This window comes from Leuciscus leuciscus, assembly GCF_965113295.1.
Source record: "Leuciscus leuciscus genome assembly, chromosome: 19".
In the NCBI taxonomy this organism is placed as follows: Eukaryota; Metazoa; Chordata; class Actinopteri; order Cypriniformes; family Leuciscidae; genus Leuciscus; species Leuciscus leuciscus.
In genome coordinates this window covers 24,504,110-24,527,402 of record NC_138743.1, presented here as the reverse complement: position 1 = coordinate 24,527,402, position 23,293 = coordinate 24,504,110, and the positions used below count along the sequence as shown (strand labels likewise).

Here is a 23,293-nt window from a genome sequence, read left to right as displayed (position 1 = left end):
AATGACAGTAATGTGCGCTTCAAGTGGAGTCAGAAATATTGTAATTATGACTTCCAAGTACATGAATGACAAATGATGAAGTCGTATTTAATTGTGGGAAACTCTAAGTTGCCAAATTGTGACATTAGAAGGTGTGTCGATTTGTCACTGCGGAAACAATGATCTATAATATAGATACTATCATATAATGCATTTATAATCTACACATAGAAGTCAGTGAGTGGACAGCAAGTCCGTAGTGAATTATAATGAATGATTTTGGAAGATGTTTTTATTTTACACGCTGTATTTTACAGACTTAAAGGACAAATCCAGTGAAAAATGAACCTAGGGGTAATTAACACATGGTTACCGAGTCGATCGTTCCCTGAGATGCGTTTTCATGATAATCGAATATAAAGTGTTTTATCTTTAAAAACAGATTAGCTCATAACAATAGTGTATGGGGCACAGAGTAAGTAAAAGTAAATCGCTAGTTAATACCACTAACAAGGCTCAAAATAGCCTCACACTAACACAGTAGCATAATGAGGATCCATACATGCAAACTGAAGCATTGAGAACTTTGTAAGTGTACAGACAGTTTAATAAGAAGATACTTTATAAAGACAGTACATTACGCGTTTACATGCAGGATCCATCTTGGAAAACAGTCTCGACTAGTCGAGCAACGAACGCCACGCTAAGTGAGCTGGTCGATAGGAATTACGCATAGTGAAATCTAACGTAGCACGGCGTTCGTGACTCGATTAGTCGAGACTGTTTTCCAAAATGGATCCTGCATGTAAACGCGTAATCAACCAAAACAACGAGGGCTTTGTGAATGAATAAATTAATCGTCATTAAACTTGAACAGATAAATGTACATTAAATACTAATGAAAATATACTTTTTTTTTTCACAAATATTGACAAACAGCAAAATGGTGAATCATTTGCGTGAACCTTCTTTATGAACAGGATGCAGTGATTAAGCGATTTGTGTACTACTTTTTGAAAAAAGCAGCATGTTAAAAGCCACAGCTACCACACACTATGATGAAAACAGCTGCACTAATGATGTGCTACTAAAAATAACAGAGCTATAGTAGCTCTGCTACTTTTTAGTTAAGTTACTCCTCAACTCTGCACTGTAATACAATCTGAAAATGAATCTCAGTATAAATGTGTCCTGAAAGACACTTTAATTTTCTGAATATCTTTTAATAAAAATACAATTAAAGTGAAGTTATACTGAAAATCAAAAGGGACAGAAAAATAATATATTGCCCTGGTACAAGGCCATTATCAGTCTCTCACAGTACCATTTGGCCTGTCTTTTGCTCTGTATCATTTTCTTTTCACAGCATGGTACAATTTAAAACCGTTGAGCGACAAAAAAACTCTTTAAGAAAAAAAGACGATCTATTTTTATGGCACGTAAACTTTTTCCCCTCACAAATCTAAACATGGCTCATTAAAAATTGTTATTTCCCCAGAGATCTCCTTAGAAAAATGAGCAAAAAAGCTTCAAATAAATTTCTCATTTCATAAGATAAATGCTTTTTTGAGCATGCTAGGATTTCTTCTCTAATATCAGTATCCTCAAATGTGCTACTTCATCACATCAAATCCAGAGGGAGGACTCTTAAAGCACATGCACACGCACGCACAAACACAAAAAGCCTAACACACACTCAGTGCCGTCGCAGGTGGGGTGCGAGGCCCTGTGCGAACTTGAAATGCGAGGCCCTAGTCACACGGACGTAGCTGTTCTAATTCTTTTGCACGCATAATCTTGCTGCAATACGTTTTTATCAAGTAGAATAATACAGCATAATCATGCACATAGTCTCAGCTATGACTTTTTGCTATTTATTTCAGAGGGGAAAAAAATCAACTGTGCAGCCACGAGTGGTTTTACATCAAGTCAGCTCGAGAATTTTTATCGAGAATCCGCCTACTTCATCAACGTGTATCTTAATGGTCCAGTGGTAGAACTTTCGCCAAACGTGACAGAGATCCTGGGTTCGAATCCGCTCTCGTATTGTTTTATTTTTCTCGTATAACGTTAGTTTTTTTTCTTCTCATCAAAACCGATTATGTTAATCAGTGGTTGTATATCAAGCAGGGACACATTTATGTGCATTTTGTTAGAGTATCCACAACGGATTGAAGCGCGCGTCCAAATGAAGACAGTGCGGTGTGTGCGCGAGCCACACGAGAAAACACTCCGCGCCACTGATCGCAGCTGCAACGAGCACTTTGATCACTTGATTTAAAAAACACATTTCAGCGCTAGATCTTCTCTTATTTAAAAAAACGAACGAAATGAATGCTCTGCTGGTTAACTGGATATGTTTTATTTATTTGTAGAATTGTTACATTCGTGCCGCGAGATGTTTTAAAAAGTGGTAAAAAAAACAAAACAAAAAAAAAACAGCAGGATTGCGAGGCCCCCTATTGGCGCGAGGCCCTGTGCGGTTGCACAGTTCGCACAGTCTATGCGACGGCTCTGCACACACTGACACATTACTACAACCTGCATAAAATTAACTCCTCCTGCGCTTTAATATTTATAGTCTCTACACTCTAAAAACTCATACCCATACTCTCTAACCCATAATGGGTTATTTTTGACCCAACTCCTGGGTTAAAAAGGGACCACGGCTAATAACGCTAGTCTCAACGTAGCAACGTATTTTTTTATTATTTTTTTTAGCAAATGGTGCTAAACTAGCAACAGGGACATGGACACAGAAAAGTTAACATTACATCAACACTGAAAATACTCTCTTACCTTGAATATAGATGAAGTTGCACCGATGAAGCACAGGCCAAAACGGATCGAGCGCGAAGCGACGGTTATTTCAAACGACTGTTGTGAGAAAATTCCAGAACAACTGCGAGAGAGAGAGAGAGAGAGAAAGCCAACCCTATAACCCAGAACATGGGTTACTCTTTGAAAAATAACCCAGAAACCCAAACAACCCATGAATTGGGTCAAAATATTAGCCCTATAACCCAGAAAATGGTTACTCTCTGAAAAAATAACCCATAATTTTAACCCAACACAAATAACCCAGAAAATGGGTTGAAGAAATAACCCAGGAGTTTTTAAAGTGTACCATCCATTACAGTCATTAAACTTTTAAAAATAATTTACCAACTCAATCCCAACTCACTTGAGGTCTCTGTCACGTGACCATTCATTGTTACATTGTAACACACCTGACTTTAATAGCCGTCTTAAAAGGGACAGATCACCCAAAAAGCCCAATTGTGCTTTTCAATGAAAAGTCAATAACCTCACTGGCCCATTTGACCTCACTGACTTTTAATGAATATACAAAAGTTGAGACTAAGCCATTCTTCAAAATATCTCATTTTGTACTCTGCAGAAGAAATGTCATACAGGTTTGGAAAGACATGAAGGTGATTAAAATGATGAAAGAGTTTTTCTTTCTTTCAGGATCTGGATCTGAACTCAAATGCCCTATGTATGCAAAAGCACACCAATGGACAACTACTAATAAGTTGCTAAAGAGTGTTGTTTTATCATGTCTTGCCTAGACGCCAGCTCTGCCAAAATCACTGATGTTCCCCTCAAACAGACGAACAAAGTGCATGATGCCCCTGAGTACGTGCGCTAACCAGGCCATGAATCTGACAGACATTTTCAATGAAAAACACTTCAGCCCTACATCATCTGAAAATGAGTTTTGTGTCAGAGTGTGACATATCCACTTTAATTTACCACTTCATTACCCATAGCTTAAAAGGACAACAGCGGAAACGATATTTTGCATTTCAACTCACAGGAACGAGCATTAAGGTATTGAAGATGTGTATCCAGCATTGAAAACAGGACAGTCTTTTAGGTCTTTCGGTGTCTGTCTCCACCAGTAACGGCAAAATGCTGGCGACAAATCTATACAGAGGCAAAAGACTGAAAGGCTCAGTTGGACAACCTATCAGTCAGTCGTAAAGGAGCGGGCTGTCTTTCTCTCGCGCAGTCTCTTCTTTGTCTATTATTCCCTTTTGTGGCTTTGCTTTGTTCTTGCTGTTTGTTCTCCCTGCTTGCATTTGGAATAAAAGTTTTATAACTTATGTCTGTCTGTCTGTAGATCCAATGCAAGAGAAGCAGAAGGGATAGAACTGGGTCAGGATTCACATGTTTCTCATAGAAGGGGGAGATGGGATTGAAGGAGAGATATTGATGGAGATAAGAGGAGGAGAACGGTTCAAAAGCAGGAATGTTGAGCAGTTTAACTGTTCCCAGAACAAACAACAGTCAGCGACATTAAAACAAATCCAAGCATCTAATGGCCCTATTATTGATCAATGGAGAAAATCAACTCTGCTCGAGTCAGTGACATACGAGTGTAAATTATAGAAAAATATATTTTAAAAACTCTTAGAAATGTATTCATGTTTGTGGTTCTGAAAAATGAAATGAAGAATAAATGTCAATTGGTGTAACCATCAGTAATGTATTGTCCTTACACATTCAATATATGTAAGCTTGCGCATCTTTGTTTTCAAAAAAGTTTTTTTAACATATTTTCCAAAAACCATTCTATTAAAAACAACAACAACAACAACAATATTTTGTTTTCAGGGAGTCAAACCACATATAATTTTACATGCAGTTGTGCCCATCATGTTATTGCTAACTAAAAACATTAAAATGTATTAAAATTTGTTTTGAAATAAATATAAATATTAGATGTGAAGCTTGAGCTTAAAAAAATAAACAAAACTGAACTGAGAATAAGTTTAAGGTGAAATATTATATTACTAAAACTGAAATAAAAATAAATTAAAGCTAAACAGAAATATAAAAACGAATTAAATTTGTAATTATTCATAAAATAATTAAATTAAAAGTAATTTATTACAATGATCAAATAACAAAATTATTAAAATATTATAATGAAAACGGATTTTTTTTTAAATAAAAGCTAATTCAAAATATTAATAAATATTGTATCCAAATAATACTTACTGCATATTTTATCTGTATGTATTTTTTCTTCTCTGTGATGAACTGTAATAAATCCAAACATTATTCTTGACTCAGGGTTCATTATTCAGTTATCTTTCTTTTTTTGTGTCACCATTGTTGTGTTTTGTATGCCAGGTATTTTTTGTCTGTGTATCATTGGATGATGCAAGAAAAAAAATATTGTATTGCAATATGATGTCACATCTTTCAAAGATGAATCTCAGCAGTTGCTTCACTATTGTGAAAGATCCATCTACAAAAAGTTATGAATTTGAAGTAGGTTATCGGTAAATCTTAATGCTGTATTAACACTAAAATTAAATCTTTATATTCATGCTAAGAGTTTGAGTAACTTAAAGCCAATTAGCTTATTTTAACCCATTTAATCCCAAATTTTTCCCAGAGATGAAATTTATGAGTTTGTGTGGTATTTGCAAGTATAATAAACAATCAATATCAATAATGTAAAAAAATATTTGAAAAGTCCATGAAAATAAGAGTTTTATCTCTGGTCACAATTGTGACCGGTGGTAGAACACAGGGAGTCTAAGTCTATGGGGTATATAATAAATTAAAAATCTCCAGAAATTAGTTTGAAGACAGAATTAAATTGTTGAAGTGATTTATTCGATTAACAAATAGTTAAACATTGTCTGGCCCAGTTTAAAAAATGACAAAATAGCAATCCTATGCAGCAACATGGCACAAATATTTTAATTAAATTATGATGAAATAATAAATTATAGGAAATTGCTTAGAATGCAATCATTATAAATGATGCAAAATACTTAAAATTACAAAATGAAAAGAAAAAAACGTACAGAAATAAAATAAATAAATTAAAATAAACAAATTAAAATAAACAAATGATTAAAAATTAGCCTATGGTAGGAAACATGTAACAATGCCAAGGAACGTAACAATTCATGAATAACAGGAAAGCATCACAAAAATTATCAATCAACAGTCACAACTGTGTGCTGGTGTGGAACTCATTATATATCACCTTCCTAAAGAAATAACAGTGGAATTATATATATTTTTTTAAATCACAACTGTGTCCTGCCTACCTGTGTTTATCAGCCAGTGTGCAACACCATCAAACCTGGGTATATCAGTCACAGCAGCTGACATTGAGGATGGCCTCCCTTGTCCTTTTGGTGCAGTACCAAATATTTTCAGGAGACTTTGGGCAACTACTTGCTGAAATCCAAGGAGATCATAGTCACAATTCATGACATCTCTGTGGAACAGCCAACTGTTGATCACAGCACTGTGTAGAGTCCAGGCATGTCATGCTTGAAGTTGCATCCACCTGGAACACCAGCTTGTTCAGCCAAACCCATCACTACACTGGGCCCATGACCTAACCCAGTCTCTGGAAGACAGAGCATATCCAGCTCCAGCAGCCATATCACCCTGTAGCCCAAGAGTGGTCTCCCACTGAAGCTAAGCAGGGCTGAGGCTGGTTAGTACCTGGATGGGAGGCCTCCTGAGAAAACCAGGAGTTGGTGCTGGAGGAGGTGTTAGTGAGGCCAGCAGGGGGCGCTCACCCTGTGGTCTGTGTCGGTCCTAACACCCCAGTGTAGTGATCGGGGACACCACTGGCAAAGAGGACCGTCCTTCGGGTGAGAATAACGGTGCTCAGAGAGTCACTCTGGGGTCATTAAAAATCCCAGAATGTCCTTCGAAAAACAGTAGGGGTTTAACCACGGCATCTTGGCCAAATTTGCCCCTTGGCCTCTGTCCATCATAGCCTTCTAATCATCCCCATATACTGACTGGCTTCATCACTGTCTCCTCTCCACCAGTAAGCTGGTGTGTGGTGGGCGTTCTGGTCCAATATGGCTGCCGTCGCATCATCCAAGTGGATGCTGCACATTGGTGGTGGTTGAGGAGATTCCCCCTTCCATATGTGAAGCGCTTAAAGTACCCAAGCGCTTTATAAATGTAACAAATTATTAATTATTATTATTATTATTATTAAGTAAATCCAAAACTTGACTTAAAGTCAGTCTGAAAGAGAGTTCATAAAAATAACACAGAATTACATATGGGGAACATAGACTCCCTGTGTTCTACCACCGGTCACTATTGTAACCGCCTTCATTTATCTGCAGTTTCACAACAGAATAAAGCATGTATTAATTTAATTTCAATGTGTATGTATAGGTAACCCTTTCATGATGATATGTGCAAAAAATGTATAAGCTATTTAAAAAGGAACTTAGTATTCTTACCTGTCCTTTCTGAGCTTTTATGTCATCCTTTCGTTAAGACGACAGTACCAAGAAATAAATGTGTGTGGTCACACAACCAAACAAACTAATCATGTTAGACCTGCCATAAACTCTTATAGACATCTTACATTTTCATTATATATGAATATGTACTTCATAATATGAGTTACTTTTTAATTTCACACTAAAATATGCAAAGAAAAATTGTGGTCACAATTGTGACCAGTGGGATTAAATGGGTTAATAAGCTGGGCAGCACCATCGCCACGGACAACACTGGGTAACGTCGCACATAAGAAGGTATATCTTAAGCAGCTTCCTAAGGTATGATTCGGGGAACACGCCTAGCAATGGTATATCTTTAGTTAAGTTATACCTTAAGAGTCTTCGTAGTGCGCTAAGAGACAACATTATCGGGAAACACAGCCCTGAAATGGCCTTTAAAGTATTACATTACTACACACACACACACACAGAGAGAGAGAGAGAGAGAGAGAGAGAGAGAGAGAGAGAGAGAGAGAGAGAGAGAGAGAGAGAGAGTGAGAGAGAGAGAGAGAGAGAGAGAGAGAGAGAGAGAGAGAGAGAGAGAGAGAGAGAGAGAGAGAGAGAGAGAGAGAGAGAGACACACACACAGAGACACACGGTAATAATGTAAAGGCCATTTCAGGTGTTTCAAGTGGTTTCCCCAAATTCAACTGAAAATGAAACTTTTAATGACTTCTGCAGTCTCAAAACTATTCAGCCCCTTTCATGGCAAGCATCATTAGTACTTAGAAGAACACCCTTTTGCTGTTATGAACTGCTGCAAACGAGATGTATAACCAGACTCCAGCTTCTGCCAGCATTTCTGGGGAATCTTAGCCCATTCCTCATGAGCAATGGTCTCCAGTTCAGTAATATTCTTGGGTCTGCCTGCTGCAACTGCCATCTTCAGTTCAGGTCTTCTAGGCCTTCTTCTGCAGCCAAGCATCGGTGGCATTTGAGCTATGCTTGGGATCATTGTCCTGTTAGAAGGTCCAATGATGCCCAAGTTTCAGCTTCCTCTCTGACGGCATGACTTTTTCTCGTAGGATTTCTTGATACTTCCATCTTGCCTTCCACACGCTGCAGGTTGCAGTGCCAGAGGATGCAAAGCAGCCCCAGAGCATCACTGAGCCATCACCATGCTTAACTGTAGGCAACAAAGGAACAAATGAGTAACACACTATTAACATTCTAGTAACTACTATTAACTAATATAACAAGACACTCTGATTAACAAATTAGGAAGTAATCGAATGAATTAGTGAGTCGAATGAATGTGGTAGTTCACTATTACTGTGGTTAATCAGTAACTATTTTTTTTTTCATACCACCCAGAGGAGTACATAGGTTCATAATGAATGTGAATAATGCATAATTTATAATTAATTCTAAAGTGACGGTCATGGTAACCCACTAGTAATGACTCAAGTTGTACCAAATCCATCTGAAGGAATTACTATCCAAAACCTTACAAAAACCTTCATTATTCTGAAAAGTTCCAGTTTGTTTCATTGCTCCACAGAACAGAATCCCAAAACTTCTGTGACTTATTTATATGATTTTGTGCACTTTTCTTGTGCTTTTGGGTCAGTAGTGGTTTATGTCTTGGAGTTCTGGCAAGTGTTTAGTACGTGCCTTACTGTGCAAGCTGAAACCTCAGCGCCTGCTGTCACCAAGTCTTGCTGTAGGTCTTTTGCAGTCACTTGGGTTTTTTCTGAACCTGGCTTCTCAGAAATCTGGTTGCAGCGGTTGATGCCTTTTTCTGCCCTGTCCAGGTAGTGTAACCACTTTTCCTTTAACTTTGAACTTGCTATGCTTCCAATGGTGTCTTTAGGAACATTTAGTGCCTTGGCTATATTTTTGTATCCTGTTCCTTGTTTGTGAAGGGTGATGATATCTCCTCTTAACTTTTTTTACCATTCTTTTGACTTAGCCATATTTATAACATGCAGTCAAACGTGACACTCAACAAGCCAGTTCAGATATGTCATGTGTTCTAGCTCAAGCACACCTGGTGCAACTAATGATGCCCTTGATTAGTTACATCAGGTGTGCTTAAGAACACCTGTTTTGCAGATTTGTGCTGTTGTGAGGGATTCTATTCAGGGGGTTAAATAATTTTGAGACTGCAGAAGTCATTAAAAATTGCATTTTCAGTTGAAACATTTGTGTTGAGCTATTTCAGTTACTTTTGTTTGATTTGGTCATTGCAAACTGTTGCAACAGCTGCAACAGCTGAAAATATACACTGTTAGACTTTTCTGTAATTTCTACAGTTATTTACTTTAAATCCCCCAGTATTATACTGCTATTTCTCTTTACAGTAAATAACTGTGATTCCAATTGCATCATGGGAATTTTCTGTGACGTCTAACACCACATACAGAGACTTACTGTATTTTTTAAATTTGCTGTATACTACTGTATTTGACGTAACTGCCTCTCTGGCTGGCACCATTCCACCGTGCTTTTTATTTCCTAATTGTTGCCTTACACCGAGTGTCTACAACGTTATAATAGCCAGAGGCTGTCTATATTGGACACATTGAAGCGAGCGGACCTTTAAATGCAAACCTGTTTATCCCTTGTAAGAACTAGTGCGAGCGCTTGGACTCGTATCGGACTACGTCTGAAATATAACGGCCGCGGCGCATCACTACACTGTCTGGGATTTGTCGTGTTGCGTCAGACAGACATCCAGTGTAGGTAATGGGGTCTGTCTTTTGTTGGATCGCGACGTTCGTGTCTGGCCCGGGGAAGAGACGGAATTCACTTCACCGAGAGAGAGATCAGCAAGCAAGGTAAAAAAACAAAAAACATTCTGTGTATGTTGACAGGATTGTGCCCAGTTTAACGTATGTAATAACGTTAACGTTAGCCTAACGTTACTCGTCGTCAACATGGCGGTAACGAACTTTACCATGGTAAACTGAGCTAACGTTTCATTTTACACACTTTGTTAGATTATTGAATTGTCGAGTTAAAATATGCCAACGAGCAACGCGTTTACATTAACAATAAATGTGAATAAACTAATGTGAAATTCTGTTTATATCCTAATGTTGGCCTACTGATGAGAACCTTTATAGTTTTAGCATTAGTTTGCAAACTATACCATATTATAGTTTTTTTTTTATGGAATTTAATATTTACTTCCATTTTTGTGTTTAAAGGCAACTGCAACAAAGCGCCAATTCGCGCCAGTGACTTAGCAAGATTCCAGAGGTAGGCCAGCCGATTTGTGATATATTTTGAGATAAGTTTGCTGAAATGATTAGCATACACTATGTGAAAATTGCTTTTGAGCCACTGGTGCAGACTAGGTAGCTAACAATATCTTATAAAATCTCTATAAAATCTCAAAAAAATGGCATTATGTCTAACTTTATTACACAGCAAATGAACCAATCAGAAGATGGACCATTGTCTTTGTTCAGTCTCACCAGATTAAATGTATCCAGGTAAGCACTGCAGTAAAACTCTCACTAATTCATTCAGACCAAATTTAGCATTCTAAACAACTTAAGTTTATATTTTTGCATTATTTTTATATTTTATTAGCCAGCGACTCTACCATTGCAGTTCCACCTGACTAGGAAGGTCCTAATATCAGCGCACAGGTGGGTTAACTACTGTAGGAAGGAGAACGATCATCACACAGTGATTTCTTGCATGTATCTTACTGTGTATTTGTCTCAAACAGGTACTCCTTCACTGCAGACAAGCTGAAATGGGCTAAAATCATCTATTTCAGTCGTTCAACTTCTTTCTATGCATCTCAGCATTTTTGGACAGAATTTAGGATTTGTAAGTATTAAAATTTAATCTGGCATAATTTAACAAAAAAGGAGGTTAAAAATAATGTGACACTAATATTCTCTCTCTCTCTCTCTCTCTCTCATATAGTTTTGGAACCGGGATCTCCTCTGAAGGACTGAGTACATTTGTGTTTGTGGGCACGCATGCAGACCAGGGAACACTCTGATGTTGTCAATCAAGTTCTGAACAGGAACCAATCTTTGGAGAAGTTCATTTATTCACAAAGGTGGACAAAAACATTGTGTTGGCTTTTTAAAGATTATTTTGATGATGACTTTTACTCCTATGCTGTAGAAAAGATGGAGTAGACAGTCAGACATTGATGATAATAATAAATGTTTCTTGAGCATCAAAGTGACTTCTTTCAAAAACATTACGCCACTTAAATACTTCTTTTGGCCACCAGTGTACATGAATCCAACACATTTTTGGAAATAAGTGAAATTATTTTTAAGGTGGGGTTATGTGTCTTGTATTGTGAAAAGAACTGTGTTTTGTCCTGTTTTGGACATTTCCTTTTTGAATGCTTAATGTATTTATATTCTGCAGTTTTATGAATGTAATGGTTGATATTTCATTATAATACTTGTATAAGCTAAACAACCAATGACTCTACATTCATTTAGTCAAATGCTAATGTTTTGTTTATGATTTTATGTATGTTTTCAAAAATGTTTGCAGTGAAGGACAGCACATAATGTGTTAATTTAACACGTTTACACATCTTTGTGCTAACCTCTCTGACATATTTACTTTGTTAAAATCATTAACACAATGAATGAGTTAAAATTAACACAAAAAATGTTGTCTCTAAACTTACCCATTAATGTGTAAAAATTTCACACATCATTTCCAGCATTGGCATGTTTATTTTGTGATATATATGAAATGTTTTAAATAAAAAAATGGTATTTTGTGATAACTTTGTCTAATTGGTTTGTATGAAAGTAGTACTTATGTAGGATAAAAATAAAATTAATCATATATCAAAATTATCAAATCTAATTTATATTTAGTACAAATAAAAATAATTACAGTAGTGTACTGATTAGCTTAGTTTTTACAGTAATGCACTGTACTGATTAGCTTCGTTTTTACAGTAATGCACTGTATTACACAAAACTGAAATACGGTTTGGTACTGTAACTCTTAATTACAGTAACTTACTGGCAACAGTGTTGCCAGTAAGTTACTGTAAAAAACCCTTGAAAAGTCTAACAGTGTAGCCAATAAACCTGATTTGCAATAAGGGTTGCATCATTTGATTACAACTTTATATATATTTCAAATGAGAATAAACATGATTAGAATTTTTTAACAAAACAATCATGATTATCAGTTTAACCATTATTGTGCAGCCCTAATGAGCATCATGTGATTCACCCCTTTTTACCCTTTTAACAGAGAGAAAAAAACTGTCAATGGGGGCTTCATCAGAATCTTCTCCATGTTATAAAAATATCTGACAGAGTTTCCAGGGGATAAAGACTCCAATATTAATATTGCCTTTTCATTAGGATGACAAACAAACTTATCTCGGGAGACATCGGCTGTGCTGGAATCTCCTTGCAGCATACTCTATTAGCACCAGTGTGTCTCCACTGGTCTTTCACAGTTTAAAGGGATCAGGCAGTGTCAGAGTAAATTAGCAGCTTGTAGTCTTAATCTACACTAGCATGTTTGTGTGGTCTGTCAGTACGACTGGCTTGAGGGAGTGGATGGCAGTGGCCCATGTTGGCCAGAAAGCATGCTGGGAATAGTTTAAAACTGCAGTGGAATTGTCTGCCTCTCTTTGTGTCAGATACGGCTAATGTAGCCCCCAGCCCCAAGCCTGCCACACGGCTGACACTGCGGTAATTGATCTGTAAAGACTGTCGAGAACGACACATTGAAATACCAAATCACAACTGACTCTGCAACTCCCTCTTTCAGAGTTTTTGTCTTTGCAAGGCTCGCATGTGCATTTGCGCAACCGAGGGGCTTTTGGGAAGAAGGCATTGATGCATTGGCCTCAGGCCCTTTTGCTAATCAGGTTGTTGGTAATAGCATTCAGTGACCTTTTCTCTTAATAACAAGTTTTCCCACAGCTTAATCGCCAAACCCCTCCCTCTCTGTTTCCCCTTCTGGTTCCTTCTCTCTCTTTTTCTCCGTCTCTCCTGCATTACTTCAAACGCAGCATAATCTTTTGTCTCTGATTGCATTAGTTATGATAGGAAGGCAGCGCTCTAATTTGAGATTGTACGGGGAGGAGGTGCTCTGATTTCATTTTCTCCGGCCTTGTCAGGGGGCATTTAAAGAAAGGAAACTTCAACTGCACACTCATCGCATGAAAGACGCCATTGTTAGTTGGTATAGTTGCAAAGTTATGTATAGTTAGCAGAATGTCTAAAGTTTACCATCAAAATAAAGTGTAACCCTGAAATAAAAAAGAAATATACTGTAGAAAAAAATTATATAATATAAATAATAAAAAATAATGGTAACACTTTAGAATACTGTTCTGTCATTAATGAATAACTACACAGGAACAAATATAATGCAATATTAACACGCTAGTAACTACTATTAACTTACAAGAGATTCTGATTAACGAATGAGTAAGTAATAGTACTCCTCTGAATATGGTAGTTCACCATTAGCTAATCAATAGCTAAAAAAAAATAATAAATCATTCCTCCCAGAGGACTAAGAACTACTACAGGTTCATAATTAACATGAATAATGCATAATGTATAATTAATTCTAAAGTGAAGATCAAGGTAACCCACTAATGACTAATGACAGATGGAATTACAAATTATTTGGAACAGTATTCTAAAGTTAAAAACATGAAAACTCGAGTAATGATTGAAATCATTCTAAGCTTTTGAGGTTTTTGTAAAGTATTGGATAATGACTCAAGTGTTACTGCATCCTTCTAAAGGAACTCATTTTTGGATCAGTATTCTAAAGTGAAAGCATGACAATACCCTAGAAATAAGTCATAGTCATTGTAAGCTTTTGAGGTTTATGTAAGGTTTTGGATAGTAATTCCATCAGATGGGTTAGGTACCACTTGAATCGTTACTAGTGGGTTACCATGACCTTCACATTAGAATTAATTATAAATTATGCATTATTCACATTCATTATGAACCTATGTACTCCTCTGGGTGGTATGAAAAGAAAATTAGTTACTGATTAGCTATAGTAATAGTGAACTACCACATTCATCTGAGTACTATTACTTACTAATTTGTTAATCAGAGTTTCTTGTTATAGTAGTTAATAGTAGTTACTAGAATGTTAATAGTGCATTACTCATTTGTTCCTGTGTAGTTATTCATTAATGACGGAACAGTATTATAAAGTGCTACCAAAATAACAAAAGCACATAATAACATGACTAAAACTGGAATTAAAATGTAAATATAACTGTATAAGACTCACTTTCGGTGAGGTTACAAAGTGGAGTTTGTCAGTCATTTCGAAAGAGAGAGCCAAAACAACGACAGTCCAATTAAATCAACAAATGCCATATTCATGAGCCTATCGCACATGCCCATAATAGATTATTCAATAATTCATTAGCGATTAAAGTGAATAATTAGTATTGAGAGGAGTATGATAAAGCAGCGTACTGAAGGTCAAAGAGGACCTGATGGAGAGCAGCCTCACTCATTGGGAGGCAGAGTGCCATCCACTGAGTCAGTGCACCCTGCTAATGAGAACATAATGTAATCACAGTGTGCCTGAAGGTCAGCGTGGGGCTCTGAGAAATATTCCTCTTTCTCACTACGAGGAACCAAACACAGGCAAATTCAATTAAACAACGTAATCTGGGGGCAGTTCCATTTCTACGTCGAAGAGGGAAATGGACAGAGACAATCAAGGGCAACCAATTTCAAGGGCACAGAAAACATTTTAAAATTACAGTGTGGCATTTCCTGAGCCTAGAATGAAAGTTTGAATTGTGTGTTTGGAAAATCAGAGAAAATTACCAGCTGAAGGCTGATGAAAGATGATGTGAGGTGAGACACATGGTAAACTGCTCTGTTCTGTGTGACAGTTCACTTTCATGTATTGAAAATTTTTTGACAGATTTTTTAAAAATGTTAATTTCTTGTAGTGAACAATGGAGGTTTAATATTGAATGCACCTACACAGTTTAATTTTAATGACAAAGGGTGCTTGCACAATGGCATTTTAGTTCGAATCTGGGCACAGTTCGCATGCAAAATTAGTAATATGACAGCTGTCATGCGGACCCAGGAGTGCATCGGGTTCTGAACCCGGGACTACCTGTAGGAGGTGGTCTGAGTTTGGTTGTTTTTTTACTATGCCCTCATTTTTGATACTTTGTAAAATGATTTATGTACACATTATTTTTTACTTTTGATCCAAATGTTCAGCCTTGTACTATAAATATCCACAATACAAACAAGAAATATCACGTGTTCAAAGCTATAATACAAAGAATGAGACAGAGACCATTTCTACTGAGTGAAAATTATTTAATCACAGTAAAAAAACTGTCAATTTAAGCATAATTTCCACCACACCAAATTATTCCCCACCTAATAGTTAGAATAGTTATTTACCAAGGAGGCAAGCATGTCAGTGAAGTACAATAATTATATAAAGATATGAAAAATGTTTGTGAAGAAAACACAAAGAAAAAAAGTGTTAGGCTACTTGTGAACAGAATATTTTTTGTCATAACCAGTCTATCAGTTTGTCAAATTATGCATTAAGTGTGAAAATACTATTGAATTGTTTTTAGATGCATTAGCAAAACAAAGAGATCAGCCATTTTATTTAAAAAATGGTAATTTCTAGGAGTGACCAACTACACAGTTTCTTTGGTGTTGTGCATTAATCAGCAAACATGGATGAGTGGACACGGATTGAGAAAGTTTGGATATTGTAAGTCACAAATCCCTAACATTTCACAAGAAAAAATATTTTAAAAAGGTGAAAAAATGCTATCTATAAAAGTATCTGAGAGATTGTGAAATACAAGATATGTGTTCTTATTCAGTTGCAGTGTTAGAGAACTGCTCTAATTGGTCGTTTTGTGATTGACTGATGAAAAAAAATTGATGTATGATAGTATCATGTATGAATTGCTTGATGAGAATCTTGTTGCGTTACGCATGGTTAGCACACCGTGTAAGTCAATTTCAACTCAAAAGCCATTATTTCATTGCCTCTAATAGTATAGGGAAGGATTATTTCTATGAATGGCTAGTCAGCGACACTAAAGGGTGACTAAATGCTAAATATATGAACCAGTTAATGATACTTCAACAAACATTGTGCAATAACACTCCCTTTGCTTCCATAGCAACCCCGCACATATGATTTCATATGCGATGCTAATCATTGGAGGCCATATGTTTTGAGATATGGCAACATTACATGACATTAGCTAAACTTAAATTAGTTTAAAATGACTTACCTCAGGCTAAATATAGATGAAAGAATATGAGTATATTCTGCATAGAGATGCATTAAAAGATGAGGACAGCAATTATGAAGTAAAAGATGATTCTGACTGCAGTTTCATTCTCTCGCTGACACACAGACGCGCACACATACTCTGAAACCACATCCCAACACTCCCGGCCTAATTACAGGGCCATGCAACAGCTCTCCTCGGGGAAGATTATATACCTCTATTTCTGACAGGTAAAAATTAGATACCTAATAGAATGGAGGCTTTCTACGACGAAGAGGACAGTGGGAATTTTTTTTTACTTTTTCATTTAAAAGCCCCTTAAATTAGATTTTAATTTGGAGAGCACCATGAAGAAGCTAATAGACTAAATCAGTTAGTTTTTGCCTTAAGTGAGTGAGTGTGAGTGTGTGTGCGTGTGCACACAATTCGTTCAGTTTTCTTCATTGCTTGAAATTTAATTCTGAATGAAGACTGTTCATTAACAGGCCTAATACAAAACACTGAGATTTTCCTCATCTGTCTTTTCATAGTATACAACTTCTGATTTCAGAGTTCATGTTCTTCAGGATTAGATGCAGGTTGCTGGAATCCCATTATGACAGTTCAACTGTCAGTTATAACAGTTTTCTTATTCCATTCAGACTACATTCATTATTTTAGTTGTGGTGAAGTGTCAAGCACCAGAAATTCAAGTTGCTTTTTATTAAAGGCAATTTTAGGAGTACTAATGTAACACCATCTGCTGGATGCCAACACCAAACATATGTGTAAAGAAAAGTTATATTTAGCTTGCTAGTATGTGTTGTTAACTTTAACATCTGTCAAAATAAATTTATTTTATTTTTAATCAAAATCAAGTGGGTTTTAATCAATTCAGTTATGTTCCTACATGTTCCGGAAACACTGAATCTACAAAAATGCCACTTTTCAGGAAATGGATTTTATTTATTTTTTAACACCACATTGTCAAATAATACTTGTGGCTTTATATATGATCAGACAATACATAAACCATTATATTTTTCTTCTTTGATCCTTGGACAGGGCTCTCACACACACAATCACACATAGGCAATTTGTCTTTGTTTTTTTAATTTCCAATTCATCTAACCTGCATGTTTTTGAACTGTGGGAATAATCGGAGTACCTGAAAAAAAAAAAAAAAAAAAAAAACTAAAAAAAACGCGGGGCTCAAACTGAGTAAAGAAAACATTGTACTTATTCAAAGATTTACCCTTGCATTGCAAACAAGTAGAGGCGGTCTAAACTGCCCGTGGCACTTCATTCACAATAGAGGCGGGCTGGAGTTATGAGGTTTAAGGATCCAATAGAGTTATGTCACAAGCTCTTTTTAATATTTTTCATTTGTTAAATATTTGCAAAACCCACAGACAGACGTAAAGGGTGAACAACAGTAATGATTTATGAAAATAATAAAAATGACAAAATAGAGATGCACGGATTCCACCCTACAGCGAATTTTGAAAGTATTTGAGTACTGTAGCAATAACATTTCCATCATGGAGCTTCTGTCCATTATTAAATCAAGTCCAGCCAAAGAGTTGGTTTTTTTGAGTTGCAATAAAGTTGTACTTTTTGTAATTGTACAAAGGCAAAAATAGTAAAAAAATAAATAAAAATCTTTCCAGTGTTAATGTTCGATATAAAATTCTGAAGGAATTGTAAACATTTTTAATTCAATTCAAATGTTCACAATAAATATGGTTCCTTTACAACTCCCAGTGTGCAAGTAGCAAGAATAACTCCCTAATGATACAACCCAAACACAAAGTAATGAAGCAAAGTGCATTGCATGTACATGTAACAGTTTACAATAAGGTTATGTGTGTTAACAATAATATTAGTTAATGAAATAACATCTTGGTAACATAAATGTAAATCAATATTTTGTTTGCTAATCATACCTAATGCATTAACTAATATAACGAATTGAACCTTATTGTAAAGCGTTATCAAAAAAGTTTTCAAATTCACTGATAATTTGGTGAAGACAGACAATAAGATTGGAATTGGCGATTTAAGCCAGCTTTAGTCATTTTTATGCGCAATAATCATTTAACGGTCAAGTAAACAGCCTCATATGACACATCCATGCCACAATCTGAGACGAACATGTTGTAATAGAACACAGATATATGCATCAAATGAATCAGCCTTGGAGTTGGATTACATATGCAGTTGTGTTGATGTAATAAGCTTATGTGCCAATCAATGATGGACAGCTTATGTACATCTAAAGTAGTTTGACTACATTAGCAGGGGTACGAGAGATCTCATGCTTTGTCATATAGCATTCCTTCAAAAATGATTTATCCTAAGAGAGAACAGCACAGCAGCACATAATAGGAGAGAAAGATAAAAGAGATTCTCGGTTCTTGAGAACCAGGGTTGAAAATGAAGAATAGAATATAATTTGATGGAACAGACTGTTGGGGGAGCAGAGAGAAGATACTAATGCCATAATGACAGAATAGATCAACTTTTTCTGCCCGCAGTGCAATGCAGATGATCACTTCGTGTCAACAGAAAGAGAGCACGCAAATCACAGTTAGCAGGTCAATAAGTACGACGGCACGTCTGAACGACAGAGCCGCTTCTGTGCGCTCGATAATGGTTTTGTGTGATATGTGTGTGTGTGTTCAGCCGCTCTAAGCTCTCAAAACAAACACATTCAATACGCCAGACATTTGCATGGGGACAAAAAAAGTCAATTATTGTACAAATGAAATATGAGAATGAGAAATGTAGGCAATTTATTCCTCAAATCAAATAAACACAAACACGTATCCTTTCCACAAAATGCGAAGTGGCTTCCCAAGGCGTTCAAGAATAGAGGTGGAAAGATATAAAGGAGGAGAGAGGAAAACAGAAGGAGAGACAAAGCGAGAAAAACGTGGAACGCTCTGGGAGGAGGGTTGTTCACACAATGCCAAAAGCAGAGACATGCTGCCTCACCGCAGGCTGTAGTGGAGGCATTCAAAGACAATGGCATTTGCAACCTTAAAAGCACAGATGTTAGACTGTGCCAGCGTGGTGCACATAAAACTTCATCAGAAATTGAAATGCAGATGCTCCGTGTGAAAACGGGCACACAAAGAAACATGCACATCATTTACTCCACCTCAGCTATGTTGCATGTGCAAACAGAGTTTTATTCCCCCTGTTAATACAATCAAACTTGACCTTCTTTATTTTCGCAACGCACGTTTCAGAGTTTTATTGTAAATTATTCTTTGGTGCAAAATTGTTTGTCTTTGTAATCTTTAATCAAAATGTATTGGGGTCTGTGACATGATGCTCATTTTCTCAGGATCTGTTAAAGTTATTTAAGAACACATTCAAACTGCAATTCACACAATAAACCTCTTTTCTGATTAATGTGTTTTCAATTATTGTATTAAAGAGACTTTTGGTCAATTTCATTCGGGCTAAAAAACTGTTTATTTATATTAATTAATTTCAGCTAAATGCAAGAACATTTTGTAAATCTCATGTAAATCATAAATCAGAGAGGACAGTATCCTCATCATCACTAAGTCAAGAGCATTAGTTTATATATATATATATATATATATATATATATATAAACTTTAATCAATCTTGATATTCACAAATTTGTGAAAAATCTTTATTTATATTCAAGGTGCAAGGATAGTATTTTAGTTTTTACTTCATGGTTACACCATTTTAGTCATCAAATTAAAAATAAATAAATAAAAGAACATGAAACAGATTACATTACAAACCTTTCCAACATTTCCAATAACTTGTCAGCGGAAAAGAATAGTCATTTCAGGATGAACATCGCTATCCAATAATCCACCATCTTTTCAGCAAACTCGCATTTGGTCTGGCTCTATTCTGGAACGTAACAGTCATTTTTCAACATCCAATCAATACCTGATGGATCATGTCGTGCCCTTCATTTTTTTTCTCACTGAATGTCTCTTTTCACTCTGAAATGTGTAACATCATGGAAGAAAAAAATGGGTTTCAAATGGCTATTTACACTGACATCAAACCAGTCTAAGATGCTTTTCTGGTCGTAGCAGGTCTCGCAAGCTAGTGTTGAGCTGGTTAAGTACCCAGGACCCCTTTAAAACCACCAAACTGACAAACTAACCCCCTGATTTAAATAGTTTTCTCAGCAGGCTCTCTATCCAGAATATCTAGTACTCTTCACAGAAACATAATGTAGGGCACACACATACAACTCTGTACGTATATACTAATTTAACATCTAGGACAGAGCGATACAGTATACTGTAGTGAGAAAGTGAGAGAGACAAATAAAGAGGTCAAACTCTGTCCTTCTGTTTCATTAATGCAGCCAGTCAGTTACTGCTGCCGTTCCCAACCACATCTGAAGTTGTCTGCATTAATCAGACAGATGTGAATCTTATAATGGGAGAGTTTTTGGCAAGCCAGCCTTCACTACAGGTCAAACTTCGTACAGCTCACACCTCAAAAGGATCTGACAGCCATCGGGGGACTAACATATACAGTACACCAGCGCTTTCTTTACAATAATAACATCGCATTGATATTTGACACACTGGCCACATCCTCCTATTACATCCATCGGACTACACTGATAAACAGTTGCATACAACAAACGCAATGAGAACTGAAATTAACATGAAGTGAACCACCATATTAACCCCCATAAAGGCTATTATCGTGATGCTGGAGAATATAATTTCTTGATTAGTAGGGATTCTGGGGAACTACAAATGCCTGTTGCATTCAAGCTTGCCGTCTGGCGTGATAATTAGATGACGGTTCTGGGAGCAGGAAAGGTCTCGCAACCTGAAGTGGAGGTTTGATTAAGGGTGCATAATGTAAAACTCAGAGCCGATGCATATTGATGCGGGACTCTGGTGTTACGTGGCCACCTCAGATACTTCCTGAGTTGATTCATGCCCCCCAATTATCTCCAAATGTGTCTCACTGATTGAGGAGGAAGGAAATGAAAGCTAAAAGAACTACTAACTGGAGCTGAATTAAAGAACATCAGGCCTGTACGGAGAATGCACACAAATAACTTTCACTTAGTCTCTTGCAGACTGTGGCCTGTCGCAGCTGAGCAGAGTATGGTGGTGGGTGTTTCTACGGTCTCACACGAGTTCCATTGTGATAATGACTAAAAATACTATCTGTTCACAGTAAATCGGGGAGTTAGCTGTCATGCTTCCTACACACACACACACACTGAGCAAGGTCTACTGTGCAGTGATTCAATGATTCTTTCTAGTGCAAATGTTGTACACCCTTACATTTTAAAAGCAACTAAAGCCAGTTGAAATACTTTGACCCTATTTTGAGTGGATAATCATCAAATCAATTCATTCATATTTTATTAACAGAAAAGTACCATGGTGACATATAAATATTCTATGTTTTGGCAAATTTGAGGCAACATTCGTATGTTGTTTTCTCATGAGATCAGATTGGTGATACCATGGCTTTTTTTTTTTTTTTTTTATCATTTGGACATACTGTGGATGTGGCTTCAGACGTACAGTATACCACTGCCTTTTGAAGCATTTTAGAATAACATGTTGCTTGAATATGGAAATAGTGAAGTATCATGATCAAAAAACCATGGTATTACCCTTTGATATCACTGTACCTGAGTATCGCCAGTGTACTTTTTCTTGTGTTATAACATATAGTAATACCACTGAACTCACAACGTACTTTAAATAATACAAAAATATGTTATTACCATGAAGCCTGTCCAAATAAACATGTTAATACAGTACTACAGTACTAATACAGTACTACAGTAATACAACTTTAACATCATAGGATGTCCTGTTACTTTATCCTCTACAGTAAAAGACCTGGGTGTTATACTCGATTGCAACCTGTCTTTTGAAAATCATATTTCATATGTTACAAAAACAGCCTTTTTCCACCTTAGAAACATTGCTAAGCTACGTAATATGCTATCAGTTTCTGATGCAGAAAAGTTAGTTCATGCATTCATGACCTTGAGACTAGATTACTGTAATGCTTTATTAGCTGGTTGCCCTGCATCCTCAATAAACAAGCTACAGTTAGTCCAAAATGCCGCCGCTAGAGTTCTTACGAGATCAAGAAAATATGATCATATAACACCGATTTTCTCATCACTGCATTGGTTACCTATAAAGTTCCGTATTAATTACAAGGTATTGCTACTGACTTATAAAGCCCTAAACGGCTTAGCTCCAGTCTATTTAACGGATCTTCTATCGCCCTATAATCCATCGCGCTCTTTAAGATCACTAAATTCAAGGCTTTTGGTCATACCTAGGATATCCAGAACCACCAAAGGAGGGAGAGCATTTTCACATTTGGCTCCAAAACTCTGGAATAGTCTTCCTGATACTGTTCGTTGCTCAGACTCGCTCTCCCAGTTTAAAACTAGATTAAAGTCGCATCTCTTCAGCCAGGCAATCATATAATCCTACAGATCAAACTACAATCCGTCCTCTAGCTCATAAATGCCAGAGGAGAACTGGCCCCCGACTGAGCCTGGGTTCTCCCAAGGTTTTTTTTCTCCATTAGGTCACCTGATGGAGTTTTAGGACACCATTAGGTCACTTGATGGAGTTTTTCAGTTCCTTGCCACTGTTGCCTTTGGCTTGCTCAGTTGGGGATATTTAATTTAATTTTATCAATCAATAAATTCCTCTTGAAACTAATTTTGTTTACTGTGAAGCTGCTTTGATACAATCTGTATTGTGAAAAGCGCTATACAAATAAACTTGACTTG

The 23,293-nt window shown here is 36.5% G+C and overlaps 1 long non-coding RNA gene across 1 annotated transcript; it reads left to right on the top strand.

The window, feature by feature from the left end:
• The first annotated feature begins 9,936 nt into the window (after positions 1 to 9,936).
• Positions 9,937 to 10,711, top strand: LOC309482657. Its single transcript, XR_014200349.1, has 3 exons — positions 9,937 to 10,051; positions 10,424 to 10,475; positions 10,647 to 10,711. It is a non-coding gene; the product is annotated as an uncharacterized lncRNA (long non-coding RNA).
• The last annotated feature ends 12,582 nt before the right edge of the window (positions 10,712 to 23,293 follow it).